The 22,212-nt window shown below is 40.2% G+C and overlaps 1 long non-coding RNA gene across 1 annotated transcript; it reads right to left on the reverse strand.

Annotated features, from left to right (window-relative positions):
• Positions 1 to 20,250: 20,250 nt before the first annotated feature.
• Positions 20,251 to 21,738, reverse strand: LOC145799120 (uncharacterized). The gene is made up of 2 exons (XR_014341137.1): positions 21,037 to 21,738; positions 20,251 to 20,570 (listed from the first exon to the last, which is right to left on the reverse strand). It is a non-coding gene; the product is annotated as an uncharacterized LOC145799120 (long non-coding RNA).
• Between the last annotated feature and the right edge of the window lie 474 nt (positions 21,739 to 22,212).

Consider the following 22,212-nt stretch of genomic DNA (forward strand, 5'->3'; position numbering starts at 1 on the left):
TACTGCTTCCATTCCATAGGCTAAAGAGAATGGTGTCTCTCCTGTTGATCGTCAAGGTGTGGTGCGGTAAGCCCATAAAACATGAGAAAGTTCGTCCGCCCACTTGCCTTTTGCCTTCTCTAATCTTTTCTTAAGTCCATCCAAGACGACTTTATTTGATGCTTCTGCTTGGCCATTTGCTTGAGGATATGCCGGTGTAGAATTGTAGAACTCTATCTTGTATTCTTCACAAAAGCTTCTAAAGATTCTTCCGTCGAACTGAGTGCCATTGTCTGAGATTAGGGCTTTTGGTATGCCGAACCGAGTGATGATATTCTGCCAAACGAACTTCTTCACATCTTTTTCTTTGATTGATGCCAATGCTTCTGCTTCCACCCACTTTGTGAAATAGTCTGTTGCTGCGATAAAAAAATTCCTGTTGCCGGGTGCTATTGGAAGCGGTCCTACTATGTCCAAGCCCCACATTGCGAAAGGCCATGGATTGGTCAATGGTAGGAGTTCTCTTGATGGTTGATGAATTTGGTGTGCAAATTTTTGGCATTTCTCACACTTCTTTACATATTTTTCTGAGTCTGCCTGCATGTATGGCCACCAGTATCCTTGTGAAATGACCCTGTAAGCTAGCGATCTTCCTCATTGATGGCTTCCGCACACCCCTTCGTGTATCTCGTACAAGAATGCTTCTACTTTGCTGGGATGTACACACTTTAGGTAGGGTCCTGAGAATGACTTCTTGTATAATGCCAAGGATGGGGAGAGCCAAAATCGCTGCGATTTCGCTCTTATTCTGTTGGCTTCTTTTTTCTCTTCTGGGAGGATGCCGTCTTTTAAGAACAGGATGATGGGATCCATCCAAGAGGGGCCTAGTTCTGTGCAACATATTTCTTCTGCTTCGGGGTCTTCTATGCTTGGTCTAGGTAGGTAGTCGATTAGTAGTGGATGAGGTATGGAGGAATCTGCTATTGAGGCGAAGCCTGCTAGTTCGTCTGCTCTGCTGTTTTCCTCCCTGCCGATTTGCTCTATCCTTACTACTTCAAATTTCTTGATTTCTGTTCTGACCAACTCTTGGTATTTGGCCATCCTATCATCTTTTGCTTCGTAGTCGCCAGAAATTTGATTTACCACCAGCTGTGAGTCGCTGTAGACCATAAGTTCGGTGGCCTTCATGTAGTATGCTGATTTGAGTCCTGCGAGAAGCGCTTCGTATTCTGCTTCATTGTTTGATGCTGGGAAGCCAAGGTTGATTGCTTGATCTACAACCAGGCCGTCTGGTGAGATGAGGACTATGCCAAGTCCTGCACCATGTCGGTTGGATGCTCCATCCACAAAGAGTTTCCACATCTCACCAACGAACAACTTCAAGCAAGTGGAGGGGTCAGATGATGTTGTGGGGTCAAGAATGGTGTTTTCTTCAAGGTCCATGCTTGCTGTCTGCCCCTCGCCATCTGATTGTACTGTTGGTGAGCCTTGGTTTGTTTCTTCCTTGTTGTCCTTAGTCTGGTCTGCCTTGGAGTTTGACTGAGTACCTTCTACTAGGGGTTGCGCTATTCCGGCGTCAACTTCCGTCCCTAGTTCGGTTGTGTCAGTTAGGTCGACTGGGCAGATATGATGACTTCCAGGAGTAAACTCTGTGACGAAGTCTGCTAAAGATTGGGCTTTTATTGCGGTCCTGGGTTGGAACTTGATGTCGAATTGTCCCAACTCTACTGCCCACTTCAAAATTCGCCTAGAAAAGTTCGCCCTCTCAAACAAAGCTTTTAGTGGGAAAGCTGTGAGGACGATTATGGTGTGGGCGTGAAAGTAGTGTGCTAATTTTCTAGAGGCCATCATCAATGCTAATGCCAGTTTTTCCAGTGGCAAATACCTTGTTTCGGCTCCCAGCTATGTCTTGCTGACATAATAGATGGGCAAGTGTTGGATTCCTTCTGCATGAACCAACACTGCACTAACTGCGTGCTGAGAGACTGCCAGGTACAAGAAGTGTTCTTCACCAGGTACTGGGGTAACAAGCAGTGTTGGGGAAGACATATACTCCTTCAAGTTTTCCAGAGCTTGGTCGCATTCTTCATCCCACTCGAACTTGGCTTTTAAGGCATGAAAAAATGGTCGTAGTCTGTCTGACGACTGGTTGATAAATCGGTTGAGTGCAACCGCCATGCCGGTGAGATGCTGCACTTCTTTTACAGAGTTGGGTCTCTCCAAATCTTGGATTGCTTTGATCTGGGAGGGGTCTGCTTCTATACCTCGGTTGGTTACCAGGAAGCCCAAAAATTTGCCAGATCCTACACCGAATGCGCACTTGGATGCGTTGAGGCGCAACTTGTGCTTCTTTAGGATTTCAAACATCTCACCTAGATCCTTGAGATGGTTATTCTCATCTCTGCTTTTGACCACCATGTCGTCGATGTAAGCCTCCATTGTTCTGCCTAACAATGGTTCAAACATCTTGGTGACCATTCGTTGGAATGTTGCCCCTGCGTTCTTTAGGCCAAAGGGCATGACCTTGTAACAGTATAGTCCTCTTGGAGTTGTAAAAGATGTGACCTCTTGGTCTGGTTTATGCATGGCGATTTGGTGATAGCCTCTGTATGCATCCAGAAAGCTAAGTCGGTTGTGCCCCGCCGTGAGGTCCACTAGTTGATCTATCCGTGGTAGAGGAAAGATGTCTTTTGGGCACTCCTTGTTGACCGTTTTGTAGTCGACGCAGACTCGCCATTTGCCATTTTTCTTTGGCACTACGACTGTGTTGGAGATCCATCTTGGGTAGTGCACTTCTCTAATTGCTCCTGCCTCCAGCAGGTTGCCTACTTCTTCCACCACTATTTCGGCGTGGTGGAGTGCCGATCTGCGTGTGCGCTGAATGACTGGTCTGGCGGATGGGTGGACATTGAGCTCTACCAAGTCCTCCACTGCTTTCTGATCCGCCGCTTTGCCGACGTCCACGAATAGTTCATTGCTTTCAGGTTCTTCCACCGAATGAACGTATTCTTTGGCAGCGCGACTGCCATTTACCGTGGCGAAACATTGTTTTGACATAATCTGATCTCCATAGACTTCTTCAATTATACCGGTGTCGTTGGGGAACCGCATTACCTGGTGGTAGGATGATGCCACCGATCGCATGGCATGCAGCCATGTTCTGCCCAAGATGATGTTGTAAGTGGAGGGGACCTTCAATACCTAGAACTCCACCTGTTTTGTCACGCTTCCTGCCCTAACTGGAAGAATTATTTTGCCGACGGGCCATTCTGGCATAGAGTTGAATCCAATTAAGGGTGATACAGCAGGCGCCAAGTCTTTGTCTTGCAGCTTTAATTGTTTGAATGTGTCATAGTACATGATCTCACATGAACTACCTTGGTCAATCAGAATCCGCTTGACGTCAAAATCCTTGACTCGGAGAGTGACGACTAGAGCATCATTGTGAGGACAGTATATTCGATCCAAGTCCTTATCTGAAAAGGACATGACGTTTGTTGCCTCTGTCTTCCCCTTCTTGATGATAGGTTGGGCACTTAACACCTCTCTAAAGTGCTCAGCCTTTTTGATTGATCCCCTGAGCTCGCATACACGCTCAGGTTCAAAAACTCTATTTATCACATTGATAATGCCTTGAAGCGGGGCGTCAATTGGCATTCCGTTGGGGTGGTTATCCTGGGGGGCTGGTTGCGTTCCTCCTTCAATGTATTTGTCCAAGTGGCCTGCTGCCACCAACTCTTCCAGGTGTTGTCTCAATGATGTGCAATTCTCCGTGCGGTGTCCCTTTTCTTTGTGGAAGGTGCATCGTGATCTTTCGTCATAGTCCTTCTGGGCTTCTCCTAGCTTGGCTGGCCACTTGCCGAAAGGCTCATCTCTTATTTCGCTCAGGATCCGATAAATCGGTTTCTTGAACACCGTGGTTATGGCAGTGCCGATTCTTAACCATCTTTTATCTGGGTCTTCTCCGTTATCTCGTCTGCCTCGACCGTTTCGATTCTGACGATCTACTGTATTGACCTTTGCTAAGGTCTTCTTTTCTGGTACTGTGGTTGTACTAGATTTTGCTTTGGCACGTGCGCCATCCTCTTCTACCCTGATGTGCTGATGCACTCTTTCCATCAGGGCCTCCATAGTGAGGGGTGGCGTCATGGTGATCGAGTCCCTCAGTCTGTTCCCAACTGGAAGGCCTCTTTTATACTGTACAATGGCGAGATTGGTGGGGCAATCCCCAATCTGATTGAATGTCTCCCAGTAGCGAATGTTGTAGGATCTTAGGGTCTCTTTATCACCCATGTCGATGGAGAGTAGCTGATCGATCTCCACCGGGGTTTTAGTGTTTGTTCGGAACCTTGTCACGAAGGCTTCTGCCAATTGTGCCCAAGAGGCTATGCTGCCTTCTGGAAGTTTCTCAAACCAAGTCAAGCCTAGGTCGCCAAGACTTGATGGGAAGAGTATGCACATTAAGGCCTCGTTTCGCCTGTATACAGCCATGACTTGGCGAAAGTGGCTCAAGTGTGAGTAGGGATCCGTCTTCCCTTCATATGTGGTGAATTTCGGCTGAAGGAAGCCTGATGGTAGGGGCGCGTTTTCGATCGCTGGAACAAACGGCGAAGTCTGTAGTCTTGCCAATGCTTTGTCCGTTGGTTCGTAGGCAGGGCGCGGTATTGGCATTCCAACCTCGACGCTTCCATGCGTTCGAGGAGCCAACCGCTGTAAGGCAGAAACTCTGTGCGGATCCCGCGCCCTGGTATCCTCCTTGCATCGTGTTTTCTCTTCAAGCACGGTTCGTAAGTCGGATGATCTAGGTAACTCCGTCTGTCTAGATCTGGTTTGATGCGAATGCGACGGCCAATACGTGCTTCCTTTAGTGTATGATCTTTCAGATCTCATCCTCTCAAACCTGGAGTGACGAGTTCTGGAAGACCAGGATTGAGTGTCGCCTGTCCTGAGGCTTCTGCTTTCTCCTTGCGAGGGTGTGGTGTTCCTACTACGATTTTCTGAGTGGCGAGGGGGCGTTTTGTTTTTGCGCCCCTCTCCTGTCGCCACTTCTTTTTTCTTCATCTGGCATTTTAAGGCCTCCATGTCCGCCGCCATCTTTCTTATCAATTCATCTTGCTCTTTCACGCGGTCTTCCAGAGCTTGAGGGTCAATCCTCCGTCTTTGCCTGTCAGGGCTTTGTGAACGAGAGCAATGGGGGCTGTTATTTCGCCTTCCCCTATTATCCCTCCTGGAGTTGTGACGCTGGGACTCCAAGTCCGCCATGGGAGGGACAGAGGGTAATCCTTCTCGCCTTGCACCTCCTTCTGGAGTTAGTCCGTCGACGGCAGACTGCGGCAATTCTTCAATGTGTGCCATTGATTGTAAAGGGGAGAAGTTTTAGTCAAGAGGTTTTGTTCTGTCTGTTTTTTCCCACAGACGGCGCCAATTGTACGGGAAAGAAATAATTCTCCTCGTATAATCCTGTTGACTAAGTCTGTGCTCCTCCGTACGACATCACTTTGTCACCTGAAAACACAAACGTGAGCTAGCCGGCGGGTGTGTGCCGGAAACCTCTCCGATGCTTAAGTCAGCAAACTTGACAAAGCTCAATGTATTCAGAAAGCAAAATTGTGTGTTGTGTTTTTTGTGTTTTTTGTGTTACCTCCTCCAAGGTGATGTTTGTGAGCTTTTATAGGTTTCGAGTGACACAATCCTAGTAGGACTTCTACTCCTCCATGTAGAGTCCTTCTAGGATTCATACTCCTGTAGGATAATGCTTATCCTTTTACACCCCCCCACTGCTTAAACCAAGTGGGATGGTTTTCACCATGGCCGAACTACCATGCGACCGAGATAAACCTGGCTATGCTGAGCCACAGAGTAGGCCGAACTATCCTTAGTTCGGTTCTTCCGTTTACTCTTTCCTATCTCGGCTTTTCATGTAGAACTCATGGTACGGTTTAGACCGAGCCAATGATTTGCGACCGGTATAACCCCAAGACCGGCATAACTCCAAGTTACTTTCGGACCGAAGTAGCTTTATAATTCTTGAGCCGAAGTAACTTCATTTCTTTTGGCCGGAGTAACTTTATCTCTCTTGGCCGGAGTAACTTCTCGGCCCTTTTTTACCCAGTCCTTCGTACTTTGGGCCATAAAATCCATCTCATAGCTCGGCCCAATTTTCACCAAAAATTACCCTCTCAATTCTTTTTACATAAATTTTTTGTATACATTTTAAATATATGAAATAAAATTTTTACGACTTTGTGTTCTTTAGAAGAAAAGTTAGAAGTCAAAAGAAAACAAAAAAGTTATCACGCCCTGGATTTACAAGGGCCGACCCAAGAATAACCCCTAATCAATAAACGGAAGACGACAATAAGAAAAGAATAAATAACATCTCTCATGCGAATAGATACAATAAAGTCACACAATACTTGTGTTAATATGATTTCATACATCTTACATACAACATCTAAGTGGATTGAATGCTTTTACATTAAATATACGAGATGTTATACATGAAATTGAAACGCCTGCAAGCTTACATCATATACAAAGGGTGTAACCCTTACAAGAATAGCACGCGGCCAAATAAATGAAATAAATGGCCCAAGGCCTACAAATAATGGAATTATCCTACTCAGCTCCAATCACAACTCCAATGTCTCATTGCATATCCGCACACGCAACACACCTGAAAAACAATTTCAACCGCATAGGGTGAGCATAAAGCCCAGTAAATAATATTTTAAAAACTAAATATGTTCCACCAGCATAAATGATTATGACGCAATATATATATATATATATATCCAATATGCCAAATTCACTTTAAAAAAAACTCACTAATTCTCAACACAAAAATCCTTTCTTTTCAGTCATCAAAACCTTTTCGTTTATTCCAAACGTTTTCTGAAATCAAAATATCTGTTTGATAAAAATTGATTTCCAAGTATATCATAATAACAACCAACAAATACATTGCTAAACTGAAAACGAATACATCACTAAACAAAAGCAATTACATTATTAAATATTTTCCAAAATATCCTTTTCTAATTAAAATAATAATAAATAAAATGGGTAAATCTCTAAGGTTAGTGTTCAAAATAATAACTATACAAGTCACTATGCCATTTTACAAGGATTATCCAAATGGAATCAATACCTACCGCGTAGGTTTTTGGTCTTATACCAAGGAGACATAGGCCAACTTAATTCGACTCTAACACCCCCTTACAGCTACATGTACCCAAAAAAACCAATTCAAAATTATACAAATGTTTTCATAGCGTAAACGAGAATTTTCAAAACATCCTTTCCAAAACATATAGTTTTGAGTTCCAAAATCCATTACATACTCCATGACATGTATGATTTCGTAAATATTCCAGTTTGCCTAGTCCACATGCAATTTCTAACACAAGACAATTTTATCCTCCACCGATAGCCAAAACAATTATCTCTATACAATAATTAAAAGATAACGATACAAACATACAATCCAATCATTTCCAAAACCAATTTTCAAAACCCATATATCTCTCAACAACCCAAGTTTTCCCAAAAGAGTCTTATACTAGTTGTTTCTAAAATCCCACAAACATTTTATTTCCATTTTTTCCCAACCAAATCATTTTCCAAAATTTAACCAACTCCAAAAAATAATATCATTTAGGATTTTTCACAAATTGGGGATTTTACTCTTTTATAAATTCATATGCAATTTTGTATACCGAAAATAGTTTTAGTAGCAAAGTCATAGCCCAACAACCCCTAATTGAACAAGACCCTCACTCCACAAAACATAATTTCAAAATCAACCAAAGAACCACCAAATTTACATATCAAAATACATCACAAATACACTGCCAAACTCACATCGAGTTTAAGAAATAGATCCTACCACTTGAAGCAAAGAGGAGATAAGACGAAAAAACTGCTAGGGACAAAAAGACGATCCACTCAGATTAAATGGAAGCCCTCGCTGAGCTCTATATTTTGGTATATGAAACTAGGGGTCAAAAGTGGGTAAATATAGATGAAACCCAAGTTTGAAAGCTTAAAAGGGTTGAAAATGACGAAGAGAAGAGAGAGAGAGAGAGAGAGAGAGAGAGAGAGGAGATTAGATCAAGAAAAAAATAGATGTTTTTAGCTTTTGGAGACTTTTATAGACAAGCAGGCTACAAGTGCGAAGGCCAAACCACGGCTGTAATCTAGCCAATAGACGTGGTCGTGGGCGCATCCAGGGACATTGTGAGCGCGACCACAGTGGTCATGGGCGTGACTAGCCAACTCCAGCAACATTGGCAGCAGCCAGCTCGAGACACCTCAAAAGACCAAACCACCCAGAACCGGTCTACGTCACTCGGAACAACCCTGTGTGACAACTTAAACAGAATAGGTCGGGTTCAACTGACCCCGTACCACTACAAAAGGGAATAATTTTTTTTATTCATTGTGTTTTCAATTTTTCTTTAAAATGTAAAGAAACTGCTATTCAATTTTCAAGCTATTACTAAGAAAATAGTATTCCAAACTATTCAAAAAAAAATTTGCATACACAAAAAAAGAATGAGGATGTTCTTAAATAATAATAATAATAATAATAATAATAATAATAATAATAATAATAATAATAATAATAATAAATATTAAAAAAAAAAATTCCTTAATTCTTGGATAGCTAAGAATAGTAAGTTGAAAATTTATTCTAAAATCTTACTTATTTTAGAAAAAAAAAATGAGAAAGAAATAGATATTGAGAAATGTTTTTGAATTTTATTATTTGATAGGATAACATACACACTCATATATATTTTGAATGGGAATAATTTTTTTTATTCATTGTGTTTTCAATTTTTTTTCCTTACTATCTTTCTTTAAAACATAGGTAAACTGCTCTCCAATTTTCAAACTATTTCCAAAAAAATAGTATTTTAAACTTTTTCAAAAAAAATTTGCACACAAAAAAAGAAATCGAATATATAAATTAAAAAAAAGAAATTGAATATAAAAATAATTTTGGCCAAACTTAATATTCTTAACTAAATACATCATCATTCTTAACTCAAAGAGATGTGAACATGAAAAAAAAAACACTCAAAGATAATGAAAAAGTATATGAGAGTGTGCATATATATATTAGCGGTTGGCACACGCGATGCATGTGCAAATTAAATAAATAAAAATAAAATAACATACTTAACATATATGGGTTGTAATCTCAAGTGATAAGAGTCTTTAATATCAAATTTGTGGTCTTGAGTTCAAGTCTTAGCCCATTTTCTTCTAGCCTTTTTTATTTTTTTTAATAGATATAACTGGACACTTGGCATAAAGAGAGATAAAGTTTCAAGAAACCAATCTAAGTGCTCACATATATAAGAGCATCTCCAACCCACTAGGCATATGATGCTTGTTAGTCAAAATGCCTAATGTGACTCACTTTTTTCAACTCCAATGCACTAGGCATATGCTTAGGCATTTTGGCTCAGCTCACATTCACTAGCTACATGTAGCTAGCCTTCAAGGCTAGGCAAAATGTATTTAATCATTAAGATTATTTCCCTCCATCTTTGTTGCTGACGTGGCATTCTATAAAGTTAATAGTATTTGGATGAATAGCTAAAATAAAGAGCATGGTTGGGGTAAAAACATGAAATCGTTGACAGGCAAAATAAAATGTATACTTTATAGTAATATTTAGATAGGTAAAATGCCTACTACCATTGGAGATGCTCATATCAAATTTAGGAAAAAAAAACTGCGCGATTGAATATATAAATTAAAGAAACAAAGAGCGTGTTTGGGATGTGGGTTGGCTTTTTGGCTATGTTAGCCTGGGGCTAAAAAGTCTCGTTTGGGATAGGCTTTTTGACTTTTTTGACTTTCATGAGGGAAAAATAAAATGATTATGAGTTGGATGTGACATTTTGTCCTATTTGGCTAAAATAGCCAATTTTGTCATATATGGCTATTTTAGTCCAATCTTGCTTCCCAAATGGAGCCAAATTGAATATAAAAATAATTTTGGCCAAACTCAATATTCTTAATTGAATACATACTCATTCTTAACTCAAAGAGATTTGATAAAGGGGAAAGCACCATTAAATCCGAAATCAAGGTATTTTGAACCATTTAGTCCTGCCTTTTATTTTGTAGACTAAGAAGTCCCATTTCAATGTTAAAGTCATTGTAGCCCATGATTTTGGTGCGTGAGTTACAAAATGTAAGGGTAAATGTGGGTTTTTTGTGATGTTGAATTTACGGAACTGGCGAAAATCGTACTATAGTGGTTTTTGGTTTCCCTCTTGCGCAATCAAAATGGATTCAAAGATGGAAAGTTCTCGAAATTGATTCCAATGTTACAACAACCATACTCGCCCCATTTCTTTGAGTATTTGTTTTTGGTAATGTTAATAACCCACTCGTCATTCCCAAATTGACATTCGACTCCACCCCCAAACCCTAGAAAGCTGAAAAACCCATTCTAATGGTACTTTTCAGTCGTTGAATCAGAGCAATGAGTAAGGCATTTTGTCCTATCATTGACGATGAAGACGACATCGTTTTCGACATCAGTATCGGGATATGTTGTGTATACCCATGGCGATAGGTATGTATGTCATGACGTTAATCTTTTGTTTTTTGTTTTTGTTTTTGTTTTTGTTTTTGTTTTTGTTTTTGTTTTTTTTTTTTTTTTTTTTTTTTTTTTTTTTTTTGCGTACTGTACGAATATGTGGGTAAACTGCCTATTTTTGCTACGATTGGGGTTTGGCATAATGTTAGAGTGTCGATTGGATGTTGGTGTGTGTTAATGGCAGGGTGGGAATCGATTTTATTGAGGCTATAGTGGTGTGGTGGTGTTTTTTCTGTGCTGTTAGTAGTGTTGTAGTGTCACCGGGTGTATTAGTGTGAGTCATCGAATGGGGATAATCTATATTTAGGGTAGTTGAGACGTGTTGTTTGTGATGTTCGAGTTGGTTACCTTGGTTTTGTTAGTTGTGTTCAAATGTGGTTTAGGGTCCCCTAGTTTTCAATAAATTTTATTTATTAAAAAGTGATATTGCAGTCCTATTTTTGACATTGTAAACGTTGTCGGAAAATGATGTAGGTGATTAACGCATATGTTGCCATGTTGATGAACCTACAAAAGAGGGCAGTTGAAAGAAGCGAATATGTAGACACGTCATACGTTTATAGTAGTGTATGTTCGGTATGTGATTGTAATTTAAGTGCACACACACAAACACACAATCCCATTTACCCCCACCCTCTCAAATTGTGACATTGATGAACTAATGTGAGATTGGGATGGTTTGATGTGAAACAAGGAAGCAGGACATGATGAGGAACTCGAGTGCTCTTTCGAGGATGAAAGATCTTAATGTGCACACCAAAGTCACGAGAGCCCACAGATACACCTATTTTCCGATCTACTATGCCAATCATTAGACTATCATGGTAAACAACTCAGTATGTAGAAGCATTATAATTCTATTAAAGAAAGACAAGAGATGCGAGATGATCATTATAACGAGGCGCTAGAAGTGGTAAGCGTGTGAAAAATACTGTACATTATGACATGGTAATGGTTTTTGTTTTTCCGTTTGACAACTAGTGGACACATTAGACTTTTAAATTTAAATGAAGCAACATTTATCCAAATAGGATTTATGAGTAATTTTTCCTTTGATAAACATGAAAATAATTAATTAATTAATTAATTAAAAACTCCAAAAAAAAAAAACTCAAAGATAATGTAAAAGTATATAAGAGTGTGTGTGTATATATATATATAATATCAAATTCAGAAAAAAAAAAAAGAGTTATGCGATTAAATATATAAATAAATAAATAATTGAATGAGGATGCATTAAAAAATTTATCAATTGAAAAGCAGTTTTCCTTAGTTCAATTTTTATCAATTTAATCGCATAACTTTTTTTTTTCTGAATTTGCACACGTATCGCATGTGCCTCAGCTGCTAGTCATTTCATAAAAAAGGCCAATAAAAAGTTGGCATTTATTATGCAATTTAATTTTTAAATATATGTATTTTTTAGGAAATTATAAATAAATAAAAAAAATTAAGATTTCCTGTCATTAACAAATTAAATTTTTAATTTTTAATTATTTTAATTAAAATTTTAAAATGAGAATTTTTTTTTTGAAGATTGTTGATATTAAGATTTTATAAAATAAAAGACATACAATATTTTCATAGTAGTTGGAGTCCCTAAACATTTTTACAGAGAAAATTCGACTCAAAAAAATTTATGCTCCATTTAGAAAAATTTCGACCCAACTCAAAAAAAATTTAGTTCAAGATAGAGAAATTTTAATTTTTACACAGAAATTTCAAAATTTCTCTAATAAGATCATAGAGAAATTTTGAATATGATCACAAAAAAATTTCATCAAGGGACCTTAGTTAGTAAAAAAAAAAATTTAGACCTCTCCTACTACATAAAGTTAGGGATGTTTCACTTATTTTTCATTTTTAAAAATAACGTCAATTCTAACAATTCGTTTGTATTCAATAATTATAACGAATTGAGAAAGACAATTTTAATAATTTAATCAATTTTTTTCTTTAATACTACTAACAGTTACTTTCCACCTTTATCGTTAGCCATCACTACTACTCATCTTCCCTAATCCATTGCCACCACTCCACTTCTTTTTCCAGTCCACCACTACCCATCTACTTCCTTAACTCACTACCACCCCTCTAAATTGCCTTTGTTTTGTTAATTATGATTAAAATTGATAATATTTTAAAAATTAGGAATTTTAAATGAAATAATTAAAAAGCTATAGTTTATTACCTGAGTCAAAACTTGATTTTTTTAAAAAATCTTTTTACAATTTTTTTTATATGTATAAAATGTTAATATGTTAATAAAATTATATTACTACGGCAAATTTATCCAAGTTTAAGAACTCATCTTATTGACATTTAAAGTGCTTTTCATGATGACCTGAGAGTTACAGCTCAATTCAAAACATATTTATATGTGTGTGTGTGTGTGTGTGTGTGTGTGTGTGTGTGTGTGAGAGAGTCGATTTCTGATCACACTGCCAAACAGGTACTTAGCTGGTGAACACTGGCAGAATAGATTACGCTCGAACGACCTATAACAGAAAGAAGAGATTCCACCGGTGTTTCGTCCACCCGGGGGCACTCAGACGATCAAGTCAGTTATCTCTCAAAGATAGCAAAAGTGTTTAACTTACTATTCAGAATACAAAAAGCGTACCTGATACCCACAAGAGTGCCTCTCTTTTATAGCTAATACAAACCTAATCCCAATAGAAGCCTGGCTTCAATGGACTCTGGATTATTGCTAATCTTGGACTCCCAGTAGGATTGGGATAAACTCTCTAAGTGTCTTATCTTTACCCAAACTGAAGTCCTCTTCCAATCTAGAACTCTTGTCCTTTATGCGCTTACCCCAGATTCCGGTATTCTCGCAGATAACCTTAGCCATACCGAGATTATCTCGGCATCATGTCCAGGACACGTGGCACCTCAACCACGTGTTGTCATTTAGAAATTACATCCCCACAACTACCCCCTAGGTTCTATTACCTCGGCATCCTGAGGTGATGGAACCTATATCATTTCCTCCACTTAGCATGCCAGCTAAGCTCGCTTTATCTTTCATTACCAAGGTCATCATTTGTTGGCTCTATATGACCAAGACCTGTAATTTCTTTTCATCAATGCCTTAGAACAAATAACCAAGTCGGTTCAAATTATTTAGCCGAGATTGTTCTCTTAGCCGAGGTCTTTGCTTCATTAAACCAAGAACTTCAAGAGTTTCAACACGCGTGTGAGCTGTCACACACAGTATTTCAACCGTTTTTACCACGTATCTTTCCCCTACTGGATCGTACTTGATACGTGCCTTTAAGTTGCCTAGCGTCTACGTGCGCCGTCTGACAAGCACGTTGCCCTAGGCACATTGATTGCAATTTTGCCGCCATTTCGTGGTTTTGATCAAAACCACTTCTCTCTCTCTGTCCTTTTACCTTTGCATCCTCAATTTTGTGCTAACTCTCTCTCTCTACTCTCCCGAATCTGCCATTGTTTCAAGCTCTCAAGATCTACAACCACTCCGTTCACCTCCTCTGGCGAGATTTTTGCTGTCCTTCTCCGATCGCTGCAATCATCTGACTCCGACGTACCTCACACCGGCTTCATTCTCTTCGGTGAGTTATTTCTGTCCCCTTTGTTTCAATTTCTTGTTGTACTTTAAACTGTTGCGTTCATATACGGCTACTGTGACTTCATTCATGTTCTTGAATCTTTTTATGTTGCAATTTTCCCTTTGTTTGCAATTTGTTCTTGGAAATACACATGTATACACAATCTGTTTCGTACACCTGGTTTTTGCCACTGTTCTTGGTCTCGCACCCATGTACACACTCTGCCATAGTGTTCTTGATAGTTCATCACTATTCTTGACTCTGAACCATTGTTCTTGTTTCTGTTTTCTGTGTTTTCTCCAAATTCTTGCCTTCAATCTTTGTTTGCTTAGACTTAGGTTTGAGATTTGTCGTAGAACTCACGAATCTTAGGGAAAACTAAAACGAATTCCCTTTAGATCCTCACAAATTCTTACCCCAGTACACATTTAAGTTTTGGCCGAGGCCCTTCAAACCCCTACAAAACACTTCCTTTTGAATCCCAATACTGTCCCCTTAAGTCGACATCATGGGTATGTGGAGGTATAGGGTAGACACCCCAACCAAGTTAGAATATTTCAGGCAGGAGTTTTCCATTCTTACAAACTTCCATCTCAGGTTGGCTGGGGAGGATGACTCCATCATGCCCACAGTCGATTCCATGCCCTTCCTAGTTATAGCTTTCATAAAATGTAGGCTTAGGCTCCCTCTCAACATCCTTTTCCAAGAAGTCCTCCATTACGACAAATTGAACCCAATGCAGCTCGTCATTAACTCTTACAGAGTTATTAATGACATAGTAGCCTTAGCCAAAAAAGAGAACGCTAGGGTTACCCTTGCCGATATCCAGTACTGCTATACCATGTGTGGCTTTAAGTTAGAAAAAGGCTACATCTATTACCTCAAATCGAGGTCCACATAATACAAACTTGTTGCCGACCTCCTAGACTCCAACAAGGGAGCTGGGGACGATTACTTCATTGTCTCGGGCAACTGGGAGTTCGCTCTAGATGAGGACCTTCACCTCTACCCTCTTAGCCGAACAGTATTCATAGAAGGTAATGGTAAGAACCAAGTGTTACACTCACTCATTTTTAAGTCTTTAATACTTTGCTCCTTCTATATATTCTGACGTCTGTCTTTTCTTGCAGTTCTTCTACAGCCACCCAAGGACTTTCGTAAGTCCTTCTTTCCCAGCAAGGACCTCAATAAGCTGTTGGGTCTGCCAGTTCAGAGGCGGAGAGCTCCCTTACTGCTTAACTTCATCTCAACCTACAAATCCGTTTTGCCCGACGTCCCGAAGAAGAAGAGCAAGTCACCTCATTCCGCCACAACTTCACCAGTAACTTCATCACCCCGACTAGATTAGGGATCAACTTCCGATCTAGCAGAAGGACCATCAACCTCAGCTCCATATCTAATCCCTCCATCTCAACGCAAACGTCGACGCCGAACTTTAATCGTTGCCGTGATGGATCGCAAGAAAGCAGTTATAGACGATCTTCTGGCCGACATCCCCGACACCGTCAACGCTCAACCTTCTTCATCCCAGTCTTAACCAAAACCAAAGCCTAAAAGATTGAAGAAGGCCCAGCCTAAGGCAACGGTGACTCAGATTGACACTGAGGACACCTTGTCAATATCAAAATTGGTCGAGAGAGAGAAGACCTCCCCCGCTGCCGAGAAGAGGCCTGCCGAGGCCGAGCCATCCCAATCAACTCGGTCGAAGAGGCCGAGGTCCGAGTCGGCAACAACCTCGGGCTCTTTGAAATCTAATGCCCCCTAGGCTCCCCCTATTACCATTGAGGACAAGCCGGTTAGCGCTGGTGACAGCGCCGACGATATTGAAGTCGGCGTTGCCCTCTCTACCGCCTTGCTCATTCCTGAAGATCTCAATCGTAACGCTAAGATGAGCAAATACGAAAATTTTGCTTTGATGTTGCAGCGCTCCGTACAGGCAAGCCCCCATCACTTGGTGCTCTCCACTTCTGTCTTTCCATACTTAGAGAATTTTTACTAACATTTGTTCTTTCTTTTTCTTCTAGGCGATCCAACATAGCCACTCTTTCGCGATGCAAGCCTTTGACATCAAGAAGGAGTTGGCCAATAAGACTAGGGAGGCTACCAATTTGTCCAAGTCCCTTAGTAAGGCCGAGGGTAAAATGAAGACTTTGGCAGATCAGGCCGAGGTAGCCAATAAAGCTGAAGATGAGGTCGAGGAAAAAGTAGATGCTGTAGAGGCCATTAAGAAGGTCCTTGAGGTCGAAAAGAATGAGGCCAAAGTAAAAACTGCTGAAGCTCAAGCCGAGCTTCAAGCTACCTTGGCCACAAAAATAGCCGAGATCAAGGCGACGGATGAGAAGACATACGCCAAGGGGGCAGCCGACGTCAAATAAGACTACAAGAGACAAGTCAGACATGCATGCAACAAAAGCTACACCCTTGGTTGGATGGCTGCTCTGAAGGGGTTGGCTGTCCCTGAGGACTCTCCTCTAAAGGATGCTGGAAGCCTCGTCTTACCATTCCCCCCTATTTTGAAGCCAATCCGAGGATGAATCTGAGGAGGTAGCCGAGGCCGATAAGACGGAAGAGGCTACTGGGGCCAAGTCCCCAACTCTGAATGAGCAAGTCTTTGACTTGACTCAGGATGAGGAGGATGAGGTCACAAAGGATGCCTCTTCTTAGAAGACAAACTCCGAGGTGCCAATCGCCGAGAAAAACCTTGATCAAACTCTTCAAGAGATTGATGCTGAGCTCACAGCTGAGAAGGCTGCAGAGAAGTCTTCCCAACTGTCTTTTGGGGGTGAGACACAACCCGCCACCGACGCCGAGTAGTTTATTTTGATGTTTCCTTCTTTATTTCTTGTACCTTGTACTTTGTTTACGTAAGATTTTATAAGTAATCGCCAATATTAGGCCGAAGTGCCTTTTTGTATTTGAACTTCCTTATCTGAATGCAAGTATAACTTTCTTCTTTCGATGTGATTGTCTGTTTGTCTTCCTTTTACTGTCTTGTATGATTCTATACTTAGAATAATTTACATGTGTGCACCTTGAAGAATATTATTATTTACGGTCGTCTGGCAGCTTCCCATCTGTAAAGAATACTATTATTGCATCTATCCAACTTGGTCCCATCTCCACACACATTGCTTCACGCTCTGTGTTCAGTGGTTCTATGCTTGGACCTGACAAGTAGTAAACCATTATTGTCCTTGCCTCTCCAGGCTTCATTGTGCTAGCTAGGTTAGCCAGAGCATCGGCATGGCTATTGTCATCTCGGCTAACCTCCTACAATCGGCAATTTTGAAATAAGGCTACCAGCCTGCCCACTTCTTTTACATAGGCCGACATCCTTTCATCTCGGGCTGCATATTTCCTTGTTGCCTGGTTGACTATAAGTTGGGAGTTACAGAAGACTATTACCTCGTCAGCTTCCATTACTACTGCCAGCTTTAATCCTGCGATTGGTGCTTCATACTTTGCTTCATTGTTTGAGGCCTTAAACCCTAAACGAATGGATTATTCTAGTATCTGCCCATCTGGAGATACTAGCACTACTCCTGCCCCTGCTCCTTATCGGTTTGAACTCCCATCAACAAACAGCCGGAATGAGTCGCCGATGTAAATACTGCAGGGCCTAAGCTTTTCTTCCTTCCTTTGTTCTGCTGTCCCCTACTGGGTTTTTCCTTGCACACTTGGACATTGTATACCTCGACTCAACAGAGCCCGATGTATGACGGCGTCTGGTGTGAATTCGACTACAAAATCAGCTAAGACTTGGCCTTTGATTACTATCTTAGGTTTGAATTCCAGGTTATATTGGCCCAAAGCCACTGCCCATCTGGGTATTCTTCCTGTTAGATCTCCTTGCTGTAACAGGGACCTCAAAGGATGTTCAGTTAACACCACAATTTTGTGGGCTTGAAAGTAATGATTCAGCTTCTTGGAAGCCATTACTAAAGCCAGTGTTAACTTCTCCAAGGGTAGGTATCTGGTCTCTGCATCTGCCAGGGTTTTACTTACGTAGTAAACAGCCATTTGCTCTCCATTTTCTTCTCTGACTATTACTACACTCACTGCATGCTCTGAAACTGCCAAGTATAAGAACAGCTCCTCTCCAGGTATTGGATTTGAGAGAACTGGAGCTGTGGTCAAATACTTCTTCAAGTCGGCCAAGGCAGCTTCGTACTCTTCTGTCCACAAGAAGTCGGTGACTTTCTTCACTAAGCTGAAGAAAGGTTTGCACTTGTCAGAGCTTCTACTTATAAATCTATTCAGGACTGTAGCCCTCCCAGTCAATATCTGCACTTGTTTTGCCGATGTTGGGCTCTTCAGCTCTAAGATGGCTTTGATCTGATCCGAGCTTGCCTCAATACCCCTTCTAGTTACCAAGTATCCTAAGACCTTACCAGACCCAACTCCAAATGCACACTTCGATGCATTGAGTCGGAGCCGATATGTTCTAAGGATGTCAAAAACTGCCTTTAAGTCCTCCAGATGACCCTCAGGTTCTTTGGTTTTCATGACCATGTCGTCTATGTATACTTTCACAGTTTTGCCCGTCTATGTATACCTCCACAGTTTTGCCAATTAGATGTCTAAACATCTTAGTCACCAGTCTCTGGTTGGTTGCCCCTACATTTTTTAACCCAAAGGGCATTACTCTGTAGCAATACAGCCCTTTTGGGGTGATAAATATAGTCTTCTCCACATCTAGAGGGTACATAGCTATCTGATGGTACCCCCTGTAGGCATCCAGGAAGCTCATCCTTCCATGCCCTGAAGTGGCATCTACCAACTGGTCAATCTTGGGTAATGGAAAACTGTCCTTGGAACAAGCCTTGTTTAGGCTGGTAAAGTCCACACAGACCCTTCACTTACTATTCTTTTTCTTCACAACCATTGTGTTTGATAACCATGTCGGGTAATTTACCTCTCGAATGGCTCTGGCCTCCAGAAGTCTATCAACTTCCTCTTCTACTGCCTCAACATGCATTAGTATCGGCCTCGCTCGCTCGCTGGATGATGGGTTTGGCCAACCTGTCTACATTCAGTCTGTAGTAAGTGACCTCGGGGTCAATGCCAGGCATCTTGTATGGTGTCCATGCAAACACCTCCAGATTTGCTCTTAGGAATGCCTCTAGCTCTTTTTCCTCTTCCTCGGTCAAGCTTGAGTGTAACATGCCCGGGGGGTACCCGCGCGCGTTAAACAGTTCGGACCCCCGAGATCTCTTTGATCTATTCTCACGAGTGCAATGTGAAACATAGATGAGAGTCCAGATTTGGCAACTTTTATTGAAAATCCATTTTATTGCAATTTTTTCAAAAATGGACTGCATCATCAGATCTCAGAGTCGCCACCTAATATTTATTTTGGGAAAATTAGGAAACCCATGACTCGTGCCAAGGCCACTGTTCGTCGTAACCAAGGATGCTTGGCTCGGAACCTTAGGTATGAGAGGGGAAGGTCAATAATGAGCACCCTCGCCCACCCGATCAAAGATCGGCCTTTACTAACCATGATATGAATTTTATTTTATTTATATGTTCATGTTCTTATTAGTTAATAAATCCTAAAATTTACTATGTGAAGCATACAAGTATAGACTATGCCATTCATTTTGGAACAATTTGATATCATGCATTTTGAAAGAGTTTTGACGATGTACAACCCAAATAAATTGAGTTTACAAGCATGAAAAATCAACATCATTCCAAATTAAGTGACACAACCTCCATCCACTGGCATTCATAGAGTTATATCACATAAGCAACTAGCCTCATGGTAGAATGCTAGACGTAGTGAGAAAAACACACACACACGGGATGCTAAAGCATAAAAACTCACATGTTTGATGTCCCACGAACAAGCTGCAAAACAAAGTCAATAAAATATGCATGATCTTATATACAAAACCCTAATGCAATTCACTCATGAGATGCAACTAAAGATTCGGCTTCTAAAATATGATATGTGAATCATCTCAAGAACACGAGGTAGCGCACATAATCACATAGGAATTGATTAAATCCATAAATGTAAACTTAGCCGAATCAAGATGCATGAAACATGGATGGAAAGCATAACTATGATGAAAAATAAATATGATGTTTATGTACAAATAAAGAAAGCAAGTAAAAGAACGGGATAGAAAGAAGCGGGGCGGGGAATTATTACAACATTTTAAAGAATAATTACAAACCAAATTAGAGAGGGATGAGGAGAATATTACAACAAAATAAAAACCTCACAATACACTCAAAATAAAATAAATAAATAAAATAAAAGCTTCATGTTCTTTAGAACCGCCGGCGGAAATTGGTCAATATTGGGAGATTACGCCATCTTGTTCAGAAGAAGCTAACCGACCGGCCAAATAGGCCGGCCGGCGAATTAGGCCCAGCAAAACCTGCTTTGTTGCGAAACCAAGAAAAGGAACAAACAAAAAATATGTAGGTGGCTCAACCAACCACTATCGGTTAGATTAAAAAAAAAGAAAATAAATATAAAATAAAATAAAAGTGCGAACTCACAACATAAACCTAAAGCAATAAAACAAATATAAGATAGAACATGCAAAATTACAACAAAACTAATATGAGACTAATACACGAAAAAAAATAAATATGAGGTAAAGCATGCAAGATTACAACAAAACTAATATGAAATTAAAGTATGCGAATAAAAATAAATAAATAAATAATTATGAGCTAAACAAACCACTAGAATTATAACAACACACTATGAAATATAAAGTAAGAAAATAAATATGAGATGAACAAACCACTTGGATTATAACAAAACATAATGAAATAAGAAGAAAGAATATAAATATAAGATATAAAATATAAGAAAATTAAAAATTAAAAATTCACCTTCCAAAGAAAGATTGAACTTCTTGATTTCCAAACTTCCTCTTGATCACCCTCAAGTGTAGGAAGTGTGTTCTCAAGTCCTCAATTCGAAATTATAGAGTTTATGGAGTTTGTGGTATGGAAAGTGGTTAACTCTCTAGTTTTTCTCACTTTCAATCACTAAACATTCTTCCTTATGATCAAGGCGATTGACCTTTGGCTATATCAGAATTTTTGGAGTGGTTTTGGTGTATCGAAATGAGGAATTTCAGTAGCTATGGAAGGTATGGAGTGTATATGGAAGATAGGAATATTTTTGGCTCAAAAACTCAAATTTTCTCTCTTTTTTTCACTCTTTTCTCACTCCTTTCTCTTCAATTTCGTGGTCCTCCCCCTCTCTTACAATATGATCATTCGATATAGGCAATGAGGGAGAGTAAAGGTCAAAAAGAAGGTGGGAGACAAGGTGGGAGACAAGAATGTGATAGGAGGGAAAATTTTCAAGGTGGTTGCATGGGATACTCCTTTATGGATGCAAACAAAACATCTTTTTGACTATGGAGGATGATTAGGTATAATGGAGGATGAGTGGATGCACTTGAATGGCTCAAAAAATAGGTAAATGGGTTTTCCCAACCGAACCAAAACCAAGAAAAATGGGCTATTGCTGTTTTGGGTCGAATCAACAAAATCTGCTTTTAAGCCCAACTTCAAATGGGCATATCTCCCCCATATGGACTTGGTTTTAGGAATTTATTGGTCCAAATTGAAGCCCCAGAAGTCTACTTTCCAATGGCGGTAGCCTCACATTTAAATTCCAAGTGTACAAAGAGATATGCCTAATTTAGTGAAGGCTGTCTCGGGCTGGGTCAACAAAATCTGCTCTTAAGCTTAACTTCAAATGGGCATATCTCCCTTATTTAGACTTGGTCTAAGGTGGTTCTTGGGTCTAAATTGAAGCCCCAGAAGTCAACTTTCCAATGGTGGTAGCCTCACATTTAAATTCCAAGTGTACAAAGAGAAATGCCTAATTTAGTGAAGGCTGCTCATTTCCTTCTTAATGATTTGATACTCATCCTTTTCCTAAACCAGCTTTCTTTCATCCCCTCCTATTTCCTTCAACTCCAAACCTATAAAGAAGATATTTTTAAATATTTTTCAAAAAGTTCACCTCCCTTCCATTCATTTCCACTTTGC

Source organism: Camellia sinensis, chromosome 9, assembly GCF_055761805.1.
Source record: "Camellia sinensis isolate YWXY chromosome 9, ASM5576180v1, whole genome shotgun sequence".
Classification (NCBI taxonomy): Eukaryota; Viridiplantae; Streptophyta; class Magnoliopsida; order Ericales; family Theaceae; genus Camellia; species Camellia sinensis.